The sequence below is a fragment of the Pituophis catenifer genome, unplaced genomic scaffold, assembly GCF_029215685.1.
Source record: "Pituophis catenifer annectens isolate HBS135680 unplaced genomic scaffold, rPitCat1.0.hap2 SCAF_5, whole genome shotgun sequence".
Lineage (NCBI taxonomy): Eukaryota > Metazoa > Chordata > Lepidosauria > Squamata > Colubridae > Pituophis > Pituophis catenifer.
The window spans coordinates 79172985-79191986 of NW_027256885.1; the positions used below are offsets into that span (position 1 = coordinate 79172985).

Here is a 19002-nt window from a genome sequence, read left to right on the forward strand (position 1 = left end):
GGGGTTTTTTAGCTAATTTTGGCCTTAAATGTAATACTTTTAAGAATTTTTAAATTTAAATTGTGATATTCGTATTGTGTTTTACCTGGCTGTACACTGCCCCAAGTCCCTCGGGAGAGGGGCGGTATAGAAATAAAATTATCCTTATCCTTATCCTTATCCTTATCCTTAATTAATTAAATTTATATCTTCACTGAGTCTTCGCACCACCCGAGGTTTAGGTAGATGCTGGAGCTCAGCACCCCTGACACCCCCCTTACGGGGCGCCGTTAGGCTTTAAGAGAGATTCGGATTAATGTCAGCGTTCCAGAAAACTCCAACTCCAAGTGAAAACGTGGAAGCAAGCATTTTCCAAAGTTCTCTTTACTAGAATAGATAAACTGGCACATCTGGGAATACCCGAATCTGAAAGGTCCGGGTTTTCCCTCAGTAAATCAAAACCCCCCAAACCATCCCCTCACTCCTCATTCGATCACATGCTCCAATCAACGTCCGTCCCATCTCGACTCAGCACTCCAACCACTCCTCCTCCAGATGCCGGATCACCCTGACCTTGACCGACAGGAAGAATGCTATTATGTCTACCAACAACCCCTCTACTAAATCCCCCCTCCTACTTTCCCACACATGAGAAGGTGGCAGCATGGAAGCTTCCGGCCTAATATGGCTTCCAAAGCTGACAGAAGGTGTTGTACATCTTCATAGAAACGGTCAACTTCAGCCTCTTCAGCACCAGTGGTTGGGGCATAGAACTTGGACTACTGTGATTTTGAATGGTTTGCCTTGGATTCGAACTGAGATCATTCTGTCATTTTGACTATGAAGGCTACTCCATTTCTTATGAGGGATTCTTGCCCGCAGTAGTATACCTGATGTTCATCTGAATTAAATTCACCCATTCCTGTCCATTTTAGTTCGTTGATTCCCAAGATGTCGATGTTCAGTCTTGTCATCTCTTGTTTGACCATGTCCAGCTTGCCTTGATTCACGGATCTTACATTCCAGGTTCCTATGGAGTATAGATCTTTACAGCATCAGACTTTCCTTTCACCACCAGATACATCCACAGCTGAGTGTCCTTTCAGCTTTGGCCCAGCCGCTTCACTCTTTCTGGCGCTACTACTACTAGCTCTCTGCTCTTCCCCAGTAGCATATTGGACAGCTTCCGACCTGATGGGCTCATCTTCCAGCGTCATAACTTTTTGCCTTTTGGTACTGTCCATGGAGTTTTCATGGCAAAGATACTGGAGTGGGTTGTCATTTTCTTCTCCAGTGGATTACGTTTTGTCAGAGCTCTCTGCTATGACCTGTCCATCTTGGGTGGCCTTGCACAGCATAGCTCATAGCTTCATTGCACTGTGCAAGCCCCTTTGCCACAACAAGGCAGTGATCCATGAAAGGGAAAGTAAGTTTTACAGGTATATATATTCATGATGATCAATCTGGATTTCTGCCAAAACGACAGTTAAGGAATAACATGATAACTGTTTCAAATATTATTGAATACTTACAGTATCATAATGAACAACAGGCAGCTTTAATATTCTTAGATGCAGAGAAGGCCTTTGACAACTTAAATTGGGCCTTTATGTTTAAAGTCCTGGAAGAAATGGATTTTGGTGGGAATTTTATTCAAGGGGTCAAAGCTGTTTATACATCACAGCAAGCAAAAAATGTTATTAACGGTGACTTAACTAACACATGCAAAATCCAAAAGGGTACAAGACAAGGATGTCCTTTGTCTCCTTTGCTGTTTATCCTGGTGTTGGAAGTTTTGAATAGAGATATCGAGCAAGATGAGAAAATAAGAGGTATAAAGAGATATAGATATTCAGAAGGAAGTTTATAAGCTGAGGGCTTTCGCTGATGGTTTGGTGATATTTCTTCAAGACCCAAAAACAATATAGACTATTTGATGAGGAAATTAAATGAGCTTGGGTCTTTAGCAGGTTTCAAAATAAATAAGCAGAAAACATCAATGCTGATTAAGAATATGACCGCACAGGATGAGGATATATTGATTAAAAAGTCTGGTTTTAGGGTTGAGAAAAAGGTGAAATATTTGGGGGCCATGTTAACAAACACAAATACAAAACTGTTCCAAAACAAATATGTACCTCTTTGGAATGACATTTTAAAAAATTATTAATATGGGATAAATTGCAGTTATCACTATTGGGTAGAATCTCTGTAGTTAAGATGGATGTCTTACCAAAGATGTTTTTTTTGTTTCAGACACTACCAATGCTTGCAACTGATATTCCATTTAAACAATGGCAGAGGGATATCTCAAAGTTTATATGGCAAGGGAAAAAACCAAGATACAGGCTACTGCAAGATGCTGAGGAAATAGGGTGTCTGGGTCTGCCAGATTTGAAATTGTATTTTGATGCCTGCTGTTTGGTCTGGTTAAAAGAATGAGTGAACCTTCAGAATAAGAGGCTACTGGACTTAGGAGGCCATGAATTAAGAGTTGGTTGGCAGAGTTACCTCTGGTATGATAAAGTTAAAGAAAATGTTGATTTCAACAACCATTTTTTCAGACGTGCTATTTTGAGAGTTTGGAATAAATATAAAACACGGTTTTCCACGAAGATGCCTCTTTGGATTTCCCCACAGGAAGCTTTTTTTAGAAAAGAAATGGTGACGAGGCTGAACTGGTGGACTTATGGCAAAATAATATCTTTTAACTTGGGTGACCCTACCCTCAAATCTAAGGAGGAGCTAGAATCATAAGGTCATGTCTGTCATTGGTTTACATATCTACAACTGAAAGAAAGTTTTAAATTAGATAAAAAGAATCATGGGTTTAACTTTGTTAAAAATGAATTGGAAACTCTACTGTGTGGTAGTGATGAACATATTAATGCTAAAGTCTATAAACTGTTATTGAATTTAAATCTGGAAAATGAACAAGTAAAGCATTGTATGATTCAGTGGGCAAGGAACTTTGGACATAATATAATACTTGAACAGTGGGAGAATATGTAGAATAAAGGTTTAAAATTTACATTAAACTATAATTTAAAGGAAAATTTCTATAAGATGATGTATCGTTGGTATTTAACTCCAGATAAATTGTCAAGAATATATAAAGGTACTTCAAATGAACGTTGGAAATGTAAATGTAAAGAAAGGACTTTTTATCATTTATGGTGGACGTGTGATAAAGCAAAGAAATATTGGAGTAGGATTCATATGTTAATACAAAAAATTCTTAAAGTGAATATAGAAAGAAAACCAGAGACTTTTCTTTTGGGTTTAATGGAAAAAGACTTCGGAAAAAAAATTGGAACTCTGATGTTATATATGTTGACGGCAACAAGACTACTTTATGCGCAGAAATGGAAGGTCACCTCGATCCTCACAATGGATGAATGGCTGCAAAAACTGATAGTTAGCAGAGATGGCTAAATTGACTGTTTTGATTAAAGAAAAAAATACAAATACCTTTATTTCTACTTGGAAACCACTTCTGAACTTTGTGCTTGAGGTGGAAAAAAATGAAACTTTGATTTTGGGTTTTACCGATTAGATAGATTTGTTGTTATAGAAATGGCTAGTTTATTATGTAAAAGTAAAGATGTTAATACCTTATTTTACTGCACCAAAGGAATCAGAAGTCAATGCCTTTTTTTTTCTTTTCCCCTTGCTTTCCCCCACTATCCACTTTCCTTTTCCCTTCCCTAATTTCCCTAAAATTTACTTTTGTATTCTCTTTGTATGCCATATTATAAACTAATAAAAAAACTATATTTAAAAAAAACAGATCATGCCAAACCAATCTTATTTCATTCTTTGACAAAGTGACTAAATTAGTAGACCTGTGAAATGCTGTGGACATAGTATACTTCAGCAAGGCATTCGACAAAGTAGACCACAACCTACTTCTTAGTATACTGGAAAATTGTGGGATACACAGCATCACCATCAGATGGGTTTGTAACTGGCTGACAAACTGTACTCAGTGAGTAGTCCTTAATGGTACTACATCTATAGAGAGGGAAGTAAGCAGTGAGGTACCACAAGGTTCTGTCTTAGGCCCAGTACCAGTGGTGAAATCTGAACCGGTTTGCCACCAGTTTGCTGACCGAGCATGTGCAGTGCATGCCAAACACAAACTGTGCGTGTGCGCATGTACAGTATTCACCAAAAGGTGGCTTGGGAAGGTAAGTAGAACAGCAAAGGGGGGATCAGCTGTGCCGCGCAATTTAGATTCACTAGAAAGCAGGATTTCCTGCTTTCTAGCAATTTTAAATCGCGTGGCACAGCTGATCATCAGAAATACCGGTTCGGAGGAACCAGTAGCTTTTTTTTACTACTGGTTCACCCGAACCGGTAGTTCTTATCACTACCGGTTTGCCTGAATCAGTGCGAACCGGTAGCATTTCACCACTGGCCAGTACTCTTCAATATCTTCATGAATGACTTAGATGAGGGAATAGAAGGGGAACTCATCATACATACAAAAGATTAATCAGGAACTGACCTTATTTCTAGAGGTAAATAATAAAACAACACACTTCTTTGCAGAATTTATGGGACACAATAAAAGCATACAGAAGAGCAGGGGTGGGTTCTAAATTTTTTTACTACCAGTTCTGTGGGCGTGGCTTATTTTGTGGACATGGCTTGGAGGTCATGTGACTTGGTGGGCGTGGCTAGCTGGTCATGTGACTGGGTGGGCGTGGCTATGTGTATAGGGACTACTCAGAGGGCTGAAAAAAGTCATTTCTGGCAGGTCCTCGCACTTTTGACTGGTCCTCACACTTATTACCATCCTCACATTTATGCCCGTGCAGCATTCTTAACAACCATGTCACTCATTTCACAACTGCTTCTCTTCACCATGGTGACAAGATAGGGCAAAAAACGTAAAATGTGAGCACAGTCGTAAGTTTGAGGACTGGTCAAAAGTGCGAGGACCAGTCAAAAATAACTTTTTCAGCCCTCTGAGTAGTCCATATGCACAAAAGGACTACCCAGAGGGCTGAAAAAAGTGATTTCTGACAGGTCTTCGCACTTTTGACCGGTCCTCGCACTTATGACTGGTCATCATTTATGCTCATTGTAGCATTCTTAACAACCGTGTCACTCATTTCACAACTGCTTCTCTTCACCATGGTGACAAGATAGGGCGAAAAATGTAAAATGTGAAGACAGTCGTAAGTTCGAGGACTGGTCAAAAGTGCAAGGACCAGTCAAAAATAACTTTTTCAGCCCTCTGAGTAATCCATATGCACAAAAGGATACAGCAATAGAGAGGGATGAAGGAAGGAGAAGAGAGGGAAGGAAGAGAAGGGAGGAAGAGAGGAGAAGAAGGAGAAAGGAAGAGGAAGTAGGGAGGAGAAGAAGGGGGGAAGAGAAAGTAAGAAGGAAAGAAAAGAGAGAGGTGGTAGGTTTGAGGAGAAAGATTGCTGTACAATAAAAAAGATGAAAGGGAAGAAAGGCAACCCCAAACAAATATAAAGATATTAAGATAAAGAATGAATTGTTAAACTTTAAAGAATAAAAGAGAACAAATATGAATAAATAGCAATAATTAGAAACACACATACATACAATGTATTTTTTTTGAACAGAGTATTTGGCCGGTTCACAAATTTAAACAGTGTTTAGTCATTTCAATTAAATTTACAATTTCTATATTTCCTTTTTGCCATATTTATTCCTCATCTATTTTTTTAAAAAAACCAATATTACCCTTCATCCTCATCTCTAATCTTAATCAAATTCAATTTTTCCCTTCTATTCTATATTATACCCCTTCCCATTGTCATCTATTTTTATATCCATCCTCACATTGGTTAATTATGTAATATTACAGTTGTTTAATACAAATTCAGCATTTTAATATAAATCAATTAGTTATATAACTACCTTTTTTTGTATATTAATCAATATGAACATGAATATTCCAATTATTTCCATGCTATCCAATTTCTTACAAATCCATTAATTATATTTACCAATAATAATAAACCAAATAATTTCCCCCATATATTCCTCCAAACCACAACTTAACCATTTCTGCTTTCAACACAATATACAATTAATAGTATCTCAATTATTACAATTCCCTAGTTAAATAGAGCTTTTTTTCTTTTGTGTTTTAAAATCTTGAACTCTCCTCTTTTGCCCTAAATTTCCCATTGTTTGCACCTACCTTTTTTGGTGAGCAAAAAGAAAAAGAAATCTCTCCCTGCCACATGTTGTCACGTTGCAGCAGAGCCTGCTTTACTTTCAGTTTTGTTTTTTCCCTAGCATAGCTACTCATTTGTTTTCTTTTAACACTTATCAGCTGTAGGGCGGCCCTTTGAAGCCCCGCAGCAAGAGTTTAAACAGTTTTTTTCCCTGTAGCCATCAGATGGGACTCAGGAGGCAGCAATAGATTGGGAGTGGGGCCAAATAAAGGGTAAGAATAACGCGGGGGGTGGTGGTGGAGGGGCGGGGGGAGAGAACCGGTTCGGTGACATCATATCATCACCGCTACCGGCTCGCGGGAACCGGTGCAAACTGGGAGCAACCCACCACTGCACAAGAGGAATAACTGTAGCATATATGGCAAAAAGAAACAAGGAAAAATGGAAACAGCAGGATATATTAGTAAAAGAATTAGAACAGCTAGAAAAAAATTTTCAAATAAGGCCAGGTGATGTACAACTAATTGAAGAATTAACATTAGTAAAACATAAATTAAACCTAATAGAACAAGCAGAATACGTTAAAAACATTAAACATTAAATCCAAGACCTCAGTGCTTTCCGCCGTGCCCTTAAAACCCACTTTTTCCAGCAAGCCGGGCTGGTTTAAGAAGAAATTTTTAAATGTTTTAATTGGTTTGTGATTTTTAATTTTTGGGCCAAATTTATATATATTTAATTGTTTTTTAATATTTGTATTTCATGTTTTTAATTCTGGCTGTACACCACCCTGAGTCCTCAGGGAGAAGGGCGGTATATAAATTGGAAATAAAAAAAAAAATATGCGAAACAATACCAATTTGAGAACGCAAATAAGCCAGGGAGGTGGATATCATACAAATTAAGAAAAGAAAAGGAAAGTAGAATAATACACCAACTGCAGGATGAGGTAGGGGATTTACAAAATAAGGAAGAAGAAATTAAAAGGATTGCATTAAAATATTTTGAGAACTTATATACACAGGAGGAAACTGAGATAGAAAAAATAAATGACTATTTAAAAGAGAAAAAGATGCCTATCATAGAGGAAGATAAGAGAACGCTGCTAAATAGGGAAATAACATCGACAGAGCTAAAAGAAGTGATTCAAAAACAAAAAATAATAAGACCCCGGGACCAGATGGTTTACCAGGAGAATTTTACAAAAACATGGAGGAGCTATTAGAACCCATTCTTTTAGAACTGTATAACGAGGCCTTGTTAGAAGCAAAGATCCCTGTTTCATGGAGAGAAGCATATATCACAGTGATTATGAAAGAAGGTACCGACCCAAACCAAATTCAAAACTACAGACCAATTTCACTTCTGAATGCAGACTACAAGATTTTTATGGCTATCATAGCAGGAAGGATGAAAAAAATACTGAATGAGATTATTCACTCTGACCAAAATGGTTTTCTCCCTTCTAGACAAATTAGAGATAACACAAGAATAGTATTGAACATATTAGAGTATTACGAGGCGCATCCAGAGAAACAAATTGCCCTTGTTTTTCTGGATGCGCAAAAAGCATTTGATAATTTAAATTGGAAATATATGATTAGTCAAATTAAAGAAATGAAATTCGATGACAAATTTGAACAAATGATTGAAGCAATTTATTCGTCTCAAAAAGCAAACATAATAATAAACGGAGAAATTACAAAAACATTTGAAATAAAGAAAGGAGTCCACCAGGGATGCCCACTGTCACCTCTGCTTTTTATTTTGACTTTAGAATTGCTATTGATGAAAATTAGAGCAAACACAGATTAAGGGAACCAAAATTAGAATGGAAGAATATAAATTAATGGCATTTGCGGATGATTTGGTATTTTTTTTGGAAGACCCAAAGGAAACAGGACCAATACTATTACGGGAAATAGAAAAATATGGGGAAGTAGCGGGCCTTAAAATTAACAAGACAAAAACAAAACTGATAGTCAAAAATTTAACAATACAACAAGAAAGAGAATTAGAGTGGAATTTAGGATTACAGAATGTGAGAAAAGTTAAATACTTAGGAGTTTGGCTGACAGCGAGATGTTCTTCAATCAAAGAAGACAACTACGTAAAGCTTATGCAACAAATTAAAATTGATTTGGAAAGATGGGGGGCATTAAATCTATCCTTACTGGGTCGGATTGCGATGATTAAAATGAATATTCTTCCGAAATTGTTATATTTTTTTCAAACTATTCCCATAAAATTAGATAAGAATTTTTTTATAGAACTGAATCAAATTACAACAAAATTTATATGGGTGAAGAAAAATGCAAGAATAAAATTATCAGACCTTCAGGACAGTAGAAGCAGAGGTGGCTTAGGGCTCCCAGACTGGCGACTTTATTATCAGGCAGCAACTCTAGTTTGGATTAAAGAATGGATTAACCTGAGAAATAAAAAATTACTCACACTGGAAGGACATGACTTAAAAAAAGGATGGCATGCCTTCCTATGGGACAGAGAGAACAAATCTCATTCCAATTTTTTTCAACATAAAATACGAGACGCCCTAATGCAAACATGGCATGAAATTGTAAGCTGCCCTGAGTCTCCGGAGAAGGGCGGCATATAAATCAAATTTAAAAATAAAAATAAAAATTAAGAAAAACATTACATGAAAATCCCAAATTGGGTTTCAACTATGGAAGCAATGATCCATCCTAATACATTGAATTTAAGTAAAATGGTAAAATACAGTGAAATTTTAGACAACCAGGGGAATCTAAAAAGTAGGCAAGAATTGGAAGAACAGGGAATAAATATAGATTGGTGGCCTTATCTACAATTAAAATTAAGATATATAAAAGATAAAAATGAATATGGCATTGAAATTCTAGCAAAACAATTAGATAAAATAATGATTGGCCCAGATGAAAAATTAATAACCAAAGTTTATAATTATTTACTAGAATTTGAAAGAGCTGAAGACATAGTAAAAGGAACTATGATAGCCTGGGCTAGGAATATTGGACATAATATCGAACTAGAGGATTGGGAAATAATTTGGAACAAAAATTATAAATTAACCAGATCGGCAAAATATAAAGAAAATCAATATAAAATGTTTTACTGTTGGTACTTGGCACCCTCTAGATTGGCAAAAATATATCCAAATTTAAACCCCAACTGTTGGAAATGTGGACAAAAGCAAGGTACCTTCTTTCATATATGGTGGTTATGCTCCGAAACAAAAAAATTTTGGATGAAAATACATAGTTGGATACAGGAAGTAACGGGCTTCCAGATAGAATATACACCAGAATTGTTTCTTCTAGGAATAATGAAAAAGAAATATGAAAAAATGACAACATATATTATTCTACATATGACAACAGTGGCAAGATTGGCATTTGTGCAATGTTGGAGAAGTTCGAACACACCCTCCGAAGATCTAATAATTAGAAAGATATTAGATTGCTCCGAGATGGATAAAATGACATTGGAACTGAAAGGACAGTTGGATTCGGACTTTTACGTAATCTGGGAGAAATGGTATAATTGGATTGAAGATAGAAAAAAAGGGAAATAACAGTAGATTTTGTAAAATTATAACGAGTATAGAATATTAGTGTGATGATATGTAAATGGTCACAGTCATGCACAAGAGTTGAATAAGAATTAATTGTTAAAACCCAATAAAACTCAAATAAAAAAAAAAAGAAGGGGAACTCATCAAATTTGCAGATGACACTAAGCTTGCAGGAATAGCCAACACCCCAGAAGACAAGCTCAGGATCCAAAAAGATCTTGACAGACTTGAACAATGGGCAACAAAATGAAATTTAATATGGAGAAAAGCAAGGTTTTACACCAGGGCAGGAAAAACCAAAGGTACAAGTAAAGATTAGGTGAAACCTGGCTCAAAAACAGTAACTGTGTGATGGACCTTTGAGTCCTAGTGGACGATCACTTAAACATGAGTCAGCAGTGTGCAGCAGCAGCCAAAAAAGCTAATAGAATCCTTGGTTGTATAAACAGAGGCATAGAATCAAAATCACGTGAAGTATTAGCAGGGCCGGATTTAGATGAAAAGAGGCCCTAGGCTATTCCACTTATGAGGCCCTTTCACCAGTGGTGGGATTCAATTTTTTTAACAACAGGTTCTGTGGGCGTGGCTTAGTTGGGGGTGTGGCTTGGCAATCATGTGACTGGGTGGGCATGGCTAGCTGGTCACGTGACTGTGTAGGCGTGGGTAGCTCGTCATGTGACCAGGTGGGCGTGGCTATGTGCATAGACTTTTTTCAGAGGGCTGAAAAAAGTCATTTCTGACTGGGCCTCGCACTTTGACCGGTCCTCACACTTATGCCCGTGCAGCTTTCTTAACAACCATGTCACTCATTTCACAACTGCTTCTCTTCACCATGGTGACAAGATAGGGCAAAAACGTAAAATGTGAGGACAGTCGTAAGTTCGAGGACTGGTCAAAAGTGCAAGGACCAGTCAGAAATAACTTTTTCAGCCCTCTGAGTAGTCCATATGCATAAAAGGATACAGCAACAGAGAGGGATGAAGGAAGGGAAGGGAAATTAGAGTAGGAGGGAGGGTAAGAGAGGGAAGAAGAGAGGAGGAGAAGGAGAAAGGAAGAGGAAGTAGGGAGGAGAAGAAGAAGGGGAGGAAGAGAAAGTAAGAAGGAAAGAAAAGAGAGAGGTGGTAGGTTTGAGGAGAAAGATTGCTGTACAATAAAAAAGATGAAAGGGAAGAAAGCCAACCCCAAACAAATATAAAGATATTAAGATAAAGAATGAATTGTTAAACTTTAAAGAATAAAAGAGAACAAATATGAATAAATAACAATAATTAGAAACACACATACAAACATACAATGTATTTTCTTTGAACAGAGTATTTGGCCGGTTCACAAATTTAAACAGTGTTTAGTCATTTCAATTAAATTTACAATTTCTATATTTCCTTTTTGCCATATTTATTCCTCATCTATTTTTGTAAAAAACCAATATTACCCTTCATCCTCATCTCTAATCTTAATCAAATTCAATTTTTCCCTTCTATTCTATATTATACCCCTTCCCATTGTCATCTATTTTTATATCCATCCTCACATTGGTTAATAATGTAATATTAGTTGTTTAATATAAATTCAACATTTTAATATAAATCAATTAGTTATATAACTACCTTTTTTGTATATTAATCAATATGAACATGAATATTCCAATTATTTCCATGCAATCCAATTTCTTACAAATCCATTAATTATATTTACCAATAATAATAAACCAAATAATTTCCCCCATATATTCCTCCAAACCACAACTTAACCATTTCTGCTTTCAACACAATATACAATTAATAGTATCTCAATTATTACAATTCCCTAGTTAAATAGAGCTTTTTTTCTTTTGTGTTTTAAAATCTTGAACTCTCCTCTTTTTCCCTAAATTTCCCATTGTTTGCACCTACCTTTTTTGGTGAGGAAAAAGAAAAGAATTCTGCCTGCCTAATTTTCCAACCTTGCAGCAACAGCAAAGCAGTTTCACTTTCGTTTCTCAGCATAGCTAGGGGGAAAAAAATCAGCACTCTTTGCAAGGAAGCAGAAGAGCCCTGAGCAAAACAGCTGAGACAAATCAGCTGAGAGCCGGGAGGCCAATTAGCCTATGCTGAAGCTCCGTGGGCCAATAAAATTACAAAAAAAACACCGAACCCTTTGTTAAATTGCTGGCTCCCCTGCCCCTCGCCCACCACTATTTATTGGCAATAAATAGTGGTGCGGAGGGGCGGGGCAAGCCAGCAATTTAACAAACGGTTCGGCTGCACCACTGGCTCTAGGGCGGCCCTTTGAAGCCCCACGGCAAGAATTTGAAGTTTTTTTTTCCTCTAGCCATCGGAGGCAGCAATAGATGGGGAGTGGGCGGGGTAAGCGAACGGCCGGCGATCCAACAGAGCAGAGAGAGTGAGGGTGAGTGAAGGCGTGGAAGCTGCTTTCTCCATCCTGCTCTCTTGCGTCTGGAGCCGGTGGGGAACCACTTGGCAGCCCACGTGGAGCCCAGGCAGCGGAACTCAGGCTAGAGAAGGGGTGGGCAATTGTGGCTCTTTTACAGCCAAGCTGTCTCAGGAATTCTGGAAGTTGAAGTCCACAGGTTGTAAAAGAGCCACAATTGCCCACCCCTGGCTACGGTAGGCTGGCACCGCGCGGGTGGGAGGCGAGGGGCGGGCGAGCCAGCAATTTAACAAAGGGTTCGGCCGAACTCCCTAGAACCCCCAGAATCCCACCACTGTGTAGGCCCCTCTTGATCTTGAGGCCCTAGGCTGAAGCCTAGTTAGCCTATAGGAAAATCCGGCCCTGAGTATTAGTACCACTTTATAAAGCCTTAGTAAGACCACACCTGGAATACTGCATCCAGTTTTGGTCACCACATTACACAAAAGTTGTTGAGACATTGGAAAAAGTACAAAGAAGAGCAACTAAGATGATTAAAGACTTGGAGACTAAAACATATGAAGAATGGTTGCAGGATTTGGGTTTGGCTAAAAAGGATTAGGGGGAACATGATAGCAGTATTCCAGTACTTGAGAGGCTGTCACAAAGAGGAGGGAGTCAATTTATTTTCCAAAGCACCAGAGGGCAGGACAAGAAACAATGGGTGGAAACTAATCAAGGAGAGAAGCAACCTGGAATTAAGGAGAAACTTCCTAACGGTGAGGACAATTAACCAGTCAATTAACAGCTTGTCTTCAGACATTGTGGGTGCTTCATCACTGGAGGTTTTAAAGAGACTGGACAGTCACTTGTCTGAAATGGTATAGGATCTCCTGCTTGAGCAGGGGGCTGGACAAGAAGACCTCCAAGGTCCCTTCTAGCTCTATTCTGATTCTGATTCTTTTTGGCTGCTGCGACTCATATCTCTGTCCTCCATAAACTTAATCCATCTTTCCCTTTTGTGCTCTGAAATGGCTGACTGTCATGGCCCCATCGGATCCCGTTTCAGAGGAGGAGGAGGAAGAACCGGGACCCTCTGACAGGGATGGCACATCTCCCCTGAAACAATGCTGTCCCGGGCCCCTATGGCATTGGTGGAAGTGGTCGACTGGACGGAGAGTCCTGGGTCTGTTCTGACCCAGGTCGTGTAGGCAGATGCAGCCACCAATAAAGTCATTTATTGCACCACTAAACATGACAGACGGTCCTCCAGGGGTGTTGGTAAAACTCCATTTTCCCCCACAAAACAACCACGTACAACTCCACCCCACCCCCTTTTTGAGAACAACCTTGGTTGCTGCCAGACGAGATGGAGTTACTGGAAAACTATGTGGGGGAGGTGACCAGTGGCCAATCATTGAATCTACCTCCTGAGATCATGGTCTATGCTGATGGGTTTGGGGAAAAAGTGGCAAAGAGTTTGCCACCTCATTGACCCTATGATTGCCCTATAGACCCTGTCCCAGCTGCGAAACTGCCAGTGGGCCAGATTTCCTCCCTTTCTGAACTGAGTTGGTGTCTCTCCAGGGGTTCCTGGACAAAAACCTGCAAAATGGGTTCATTTAACCCTCTACGTTGCCTTTGGCTGCTCCCATGCTCTTTGTAAACAAAAATATGGGGAGTTCAGACTCAGTTGCAACTATTGCAAACTGAATGCAATCACCATGCGCTATGGGCACCCTCTGCCATTGATTCCTGAAATTCTAGAGAGGCTGCACCATGCCAGGATTTTCACCAAACTGGACCTGAGGGGAGCCTACAATTTGGTCAGAATCAGAGAGGGAGAAGAGTGGAAGAGGGCCTTTCGGACATGTTATGTCAACTTCAAGTACATGGTGATGCCCTTTGGCATGACCAATGCTCCCGGAGTCTTCATGCATGATGTGTTCCAGGATCTGTTGGACCACTTCATGGTCTTCTACCTGGTGACATCTTTTTTTTTTTAGTTATATTTTTATTGTGTACATATGAATATATTGAATACAGTGTAATTGTCCTGGCATTCCACTTACCATAAAACAAAAGTAAAAAACAGAATAACATATACTGTATACTATTTTAAACAGTGCTAGTGTTGTACAATAGTTTCTGACCATCATATTCTAGTATGTTAACTTATCTATCATTCTAATAGTTTGTTACAGGTTTCCAAGGATCTAACCCAATGATTCCAACACGAGGTCCGCTGGGTCGCTGGGTCGTCCGCTGGGTGCATCGTTGTCGTCGTCGGCCTCATGCAGCTCGGTCTGGCGTCCGGATGGCTCGGCCCGGTGCGGAAGGCTTGGATCCGGTCCGGGTTGCTCCTCTCGCTGGCTGTTGGTCCCGGGTGGCTTGGATCAGTCCTTTGGATCGGTGAGTAGTGTGCGGTTCCCCAGGGATCGGAGGGGTGCCTCGGGCGTAGCGTGTAGGGGTTCCCGATGGGCGGCGGCAGGCGTTGCGGCCAGCCTGTGAGGGCAGTGTGGTCCGGGTACGGCCAGTCTGCGAGGGTGGTGTAGCCTGGATAGGCTTCCTCGGGTGCCCTTAGGTTGCTAGCTGTTCTATCGGTGCCCACGGGTGCCCTTTGGAGCGGGCCCGGTAGTTTGATTTTTTCTCTGAAGGCTGTGGTTAGCACCCGCATGGCCTTGTCTATCTCTAGCTCGGTAGGCGAGCTGGCTGGGTCCTCTCCCCACCAATCTTGGTTGATCGTGGGGTTCTCTTCGGCGGCCCGAGGGTAGGCCTCGGTTCTCGCCAGAAAATTCAAATCTTGGGCCCCTATTGGTCGGTGGTCGGCCATCTTGGGTGATGTCATTTTCCAAGATGGCCGCCATGGGGAAAATGTCCTTTTGTTTTGTTTTTTTTAATTTGATTTATATGCTGCCCTTCTCCGGAGACTCAGGGCGGCTTACAATGTGCTCAGCAATAGCCTTCATCCTTTTGTATATTTATACAAAGTCAGCTTATTGCCCCCACAACTGGGTCCTCAATTTACCTACCTTAGAAAGGATGGAAGGCTGAGTCAACCTTGAGCCTTGGCGAGATTCAAACCTGCAGTAATTGCAGGCAGCTGGTCTTAATAACCAGCTTAATAACAGGGTGCCTTAGACCACTGTTCCCCGTTTCTTCGGCGGGAAACAGTTTTGGGGGCGTTTTGCCTACCGTGTCCTCTTCTCCATGGTCGGGTTCTGTCCCTTCTCTGCATACGTCGCTGTTTTATGAACATGAGCTATCCCAGGCAAAAATGGCTTTGTTCATGCTTGAGCAAGATAAGGGAGAATCTCGTGAGTTCAAAATCTCTAAAAGCGCCATTTTGGCTCCTTCTTCTTCGGAGCCAAAGACACTCCCACTGGTGGATTTTGTGTCAGGCCAATCAGAACAGAGAGCTGTGCACACATCACATGAAATTCTCACCGATCAAATTACATACAATGCCAGGAAATCAGAGAGATTATCTGAGCTGCCCGAAACTAAAGGTGCAGCACCATCTGCTGGCGAAAGTAATTTACTAGAGAAAACTGAAAGGCAACGTAGTCTACATGAACATTTTGAATTATTACAGCAGACTCTGGCAAACCTGTCTCTAACTCACTCAGAGATTCAGGCTGCAATGCCACAAGTGTCTCCACAGGCCCAAACTCAAGCACCCCCTGGTGGTGCTGGTGTCCTTTTAGATGGAACACAACAAAGCTTAATGCAGCAAAGGCAAATGACTGCATCTCCAGCAGGTCATGCTAATATTGCAGCTCAAGCACAAATGGCAGCTGGAACACAGCAGATTCCAGTGCAACAGCCTCAACCACAAATGCATGCACACGTGCCCCCAGCTGTACAACCAGGGCCAGCTCCTGGTCCACCTCCAGTGCAACAAGTGCCTTTACTTCCACAGCCAGCACCTCAAATGCACATTCCTCAACAGGCACTTTCTGTTGCTCCACTAACTGGTGAGTCAAAATTAAAAATGTCAGGACAGAATTATAAGGCCTGGGTCAGTGAGATTGGATTGCTACTTCGTAGAGAAGGCACTCACTGTATGATTTTTAATCTGCCTGCTCAGCCTTGGTCTCCTGCAATAAGAGACTTAGAGACTAAAGCTTGCACAACATTATTGATGTCCATGGATACTGAACTGCAGGTTACATTTTTGCCTGATGCAACAGCCCATCAAATTTGGGTCCAATTGGAAAATTGCTACAGGCCTGTCTCAATTGAATCTTCATGTTTGCTCATGTCTCAATTCCATGGTTCGAGATTGAAACCTGGTGAACAAATTGGAGGACATTTGACCAAACTGAAAGGAATCAGAAGAGAATTAAGAGAAAGAGGCTATAATATTGATGATATTCAAATGATCAGCATTATCATTAATTCTTTGAACTATTTATTGTAAAGAAGAAAATAAAACACCTAACTGATCTAATTAGTTACATTTTGAATAAGTTCGTGCCGGCTATTTCTCAGCCAGACCTTTCTGGCAAGAGAACAAAGGAAAGTGTGAAGTGGAAAGAAGGAATGCGGATACACGTAGCTTACTGATAAGGATTCTTGGCAAGCTACGGAAAGTCTGATAGTCCAGAAATGAGAGCTCAGCTGGTAAATAAAAAAACGCAGTGACAATCCCCTTCTTTTGCCAGTTGAGCGAATATCAGGTACATCATCAAATAAGGCACATCTTCTTATGCAGATACTCGTGTTGAGCTGCTGGAAGTGGTTTGTTGAGCATATCAGCAATTTCTAACAATTGTTGATAATTACTCTAGATATGGATATGTATATCCTATGAAAGAAAAATCTGAGACTTTTCAGATCTTTAAATACTTTGCAGCCCTTGTTTCTACCCAACACCAAGTTCGCATCGCCAGAATCCAGAGTGATTGTGGTGCTGAATTCATGTCTCAGCATTTCCAGGACTGGATGCGTAAGAATGGAATTCTTCATCAGACGTCAGCCCCTTATACACCAGCTCATAATGGGGTCGTAGAACGAAGTGTATCTAGGTGTATCCATAAATGGCATAGAAGATTGGGGCATGCCAGTTTCTGTGTTCTTAGGAAGATGCCGGAGTTCGCAAAAGGTTTGGATCTAAAGGGGTGTTAGGTGTTTTTGGATTGTGCTGTCTGCAAAAAGGCCAAATCCAAAGCAGCAGCCATTCCCAAACGCGCTGCACCCCTGTCAACATGCATTTTTGATTTGGTTCACACTGACATAGTTGGTCCTTTTCCACCATCATTTGGTGGTAGAAAATATTTTCTAACAATTGTTGATAATTACTCTAGATATGGATATGTATATCCTATGAAAGAAAAATCTGAGACTTTTCAGACCTTTAAAGACTTTGCAGCCCTTGTCTCCACCCAACACGGAGTAAGCATCGCCAGAATCCAGAGTGATCGTGGTGCCGAATTCATGTCTCAGCGTTTCCAGGACTGGATGCGTAAGAATGGAATTCTTCATCAGACTTTGGCTCCTTACACACCGGCTCATAATGGGGTTGTAGAGAGAAGACAAGGGGTCCTGCAAACCATGATGCGTTGTCTCCTAGAAGACGCCAACCTTGATATGATATACTGGGGTGAAGCTATAAAATATGCAAATTACATTGTCAACCGTACTTGGAGCAGTGTAATAAATGAGACTCCTTTCTTCATGTTGTATGGCTACAAGCCCGATCTTAAAAACATCCATATTTTTGGTTCATATGCTATGGTGAACATTCCCTTAGCTCAAAGAAGACAAGGAAGTCCAGCAGCAAAAAGACTGAGATTTATGGGTATTGATGATAACTCAAAATGGAGCAAATTTATTGACTCTAAACATGTAATTGTGATTTCCCAATCTGCTAATTTTGAGGAAGATATTGACTGGTCCAGGATTCATTCCAATGATCCTGGAGTTTATTTTCCTAGAGTTGATACTGCTGATGCCACGCCATTTTCGCATCAGGTGAAAATGTAACCTGCAGTTCAGTATCCATGGACATCAATAATGTTGTGCAAGCTTTAGTCTCTAAGTCTCTTATTGCAGGAGACCATGGCTGAGCCGGGGGATCGCAGTCCTCGATTAGGGCCCGGAGTTTCGCATTGAGTTTGGGGTTGTTCGGCGCCGCCTCGATGAGGTCTAGCAACTTGGATTTTAAATCGCTTTCTTCTTTTTCTTCGATTTCAACAGCGTCTTCTCTCTCCTGTCTTGCTGGAGTGCTGGGGGTAGATCTCTACTCGATCTCGCTTGCCATCTCCTCCTGCATGGTCTCTGCAGCGGATGCTTGTGCTGCCATGCTTTCAGGTATGCTTGGGTATTCGGTCTCCTCTCCTTTTCAATCTGTTTGGAAGTTTCTTGCATACTTTGTTTCGATTGGGTTATAAACCATCCTCTGCTACCATATTTGTTACAGGTTTCCAAGGATCTAACCCAATGATTCCAACACGAGGTATGCTTGGTCCAAAATATCTTTATTTATATCATGTTTCTGTTACAGGTCATCGTCTGGAATGCATGTGGGACCCCTGGACTGTACCTTTTATACCTGGGAGGTGGAGCTAAGGTAAGGAGGGGTCAAGGGAAGGGTCTGGTGGGTGGATGTTAACCCTTGTTATACCATGGACAAGGCATGTTAGTCATTTACATCTAACATAGTTACATTCCTATATCAATATTAAAAATAATATCTTTCCATGTCCACCTAATCTGATTCTTTTGCATTCCAACTTCTACCTCGTGTTTCTAACCACTGATAGAATCTATTCCATGTTGAATAGTATTCTATTTCTCCTTTATCTTTTATTTTTAGCGTTAGTCTGTCCATTTCCGCACAATCTACTATCTTCCTTATTGTCTCATCTTCTGAAGGGGTGTTTTCGTTCTTCCACTGCTGCGCATATAAAATTCTTGCTGCGGTCAAGATAT

The 19002-nt window shown here is 40.3% G+C and overlaps 1 pseudogene; it reads right to left on the minus strand.

The window, feature by feature from the left end:
* LOC139317722 (craniofacial development protein 2-like) overlaps positions 1-1223 on the minus strand; it is a 128470-nt pseudogene extending 127247 nt beyond the window's left edge.
* Positions 1224-19002: the final 17779 nt, after the last annotated feature.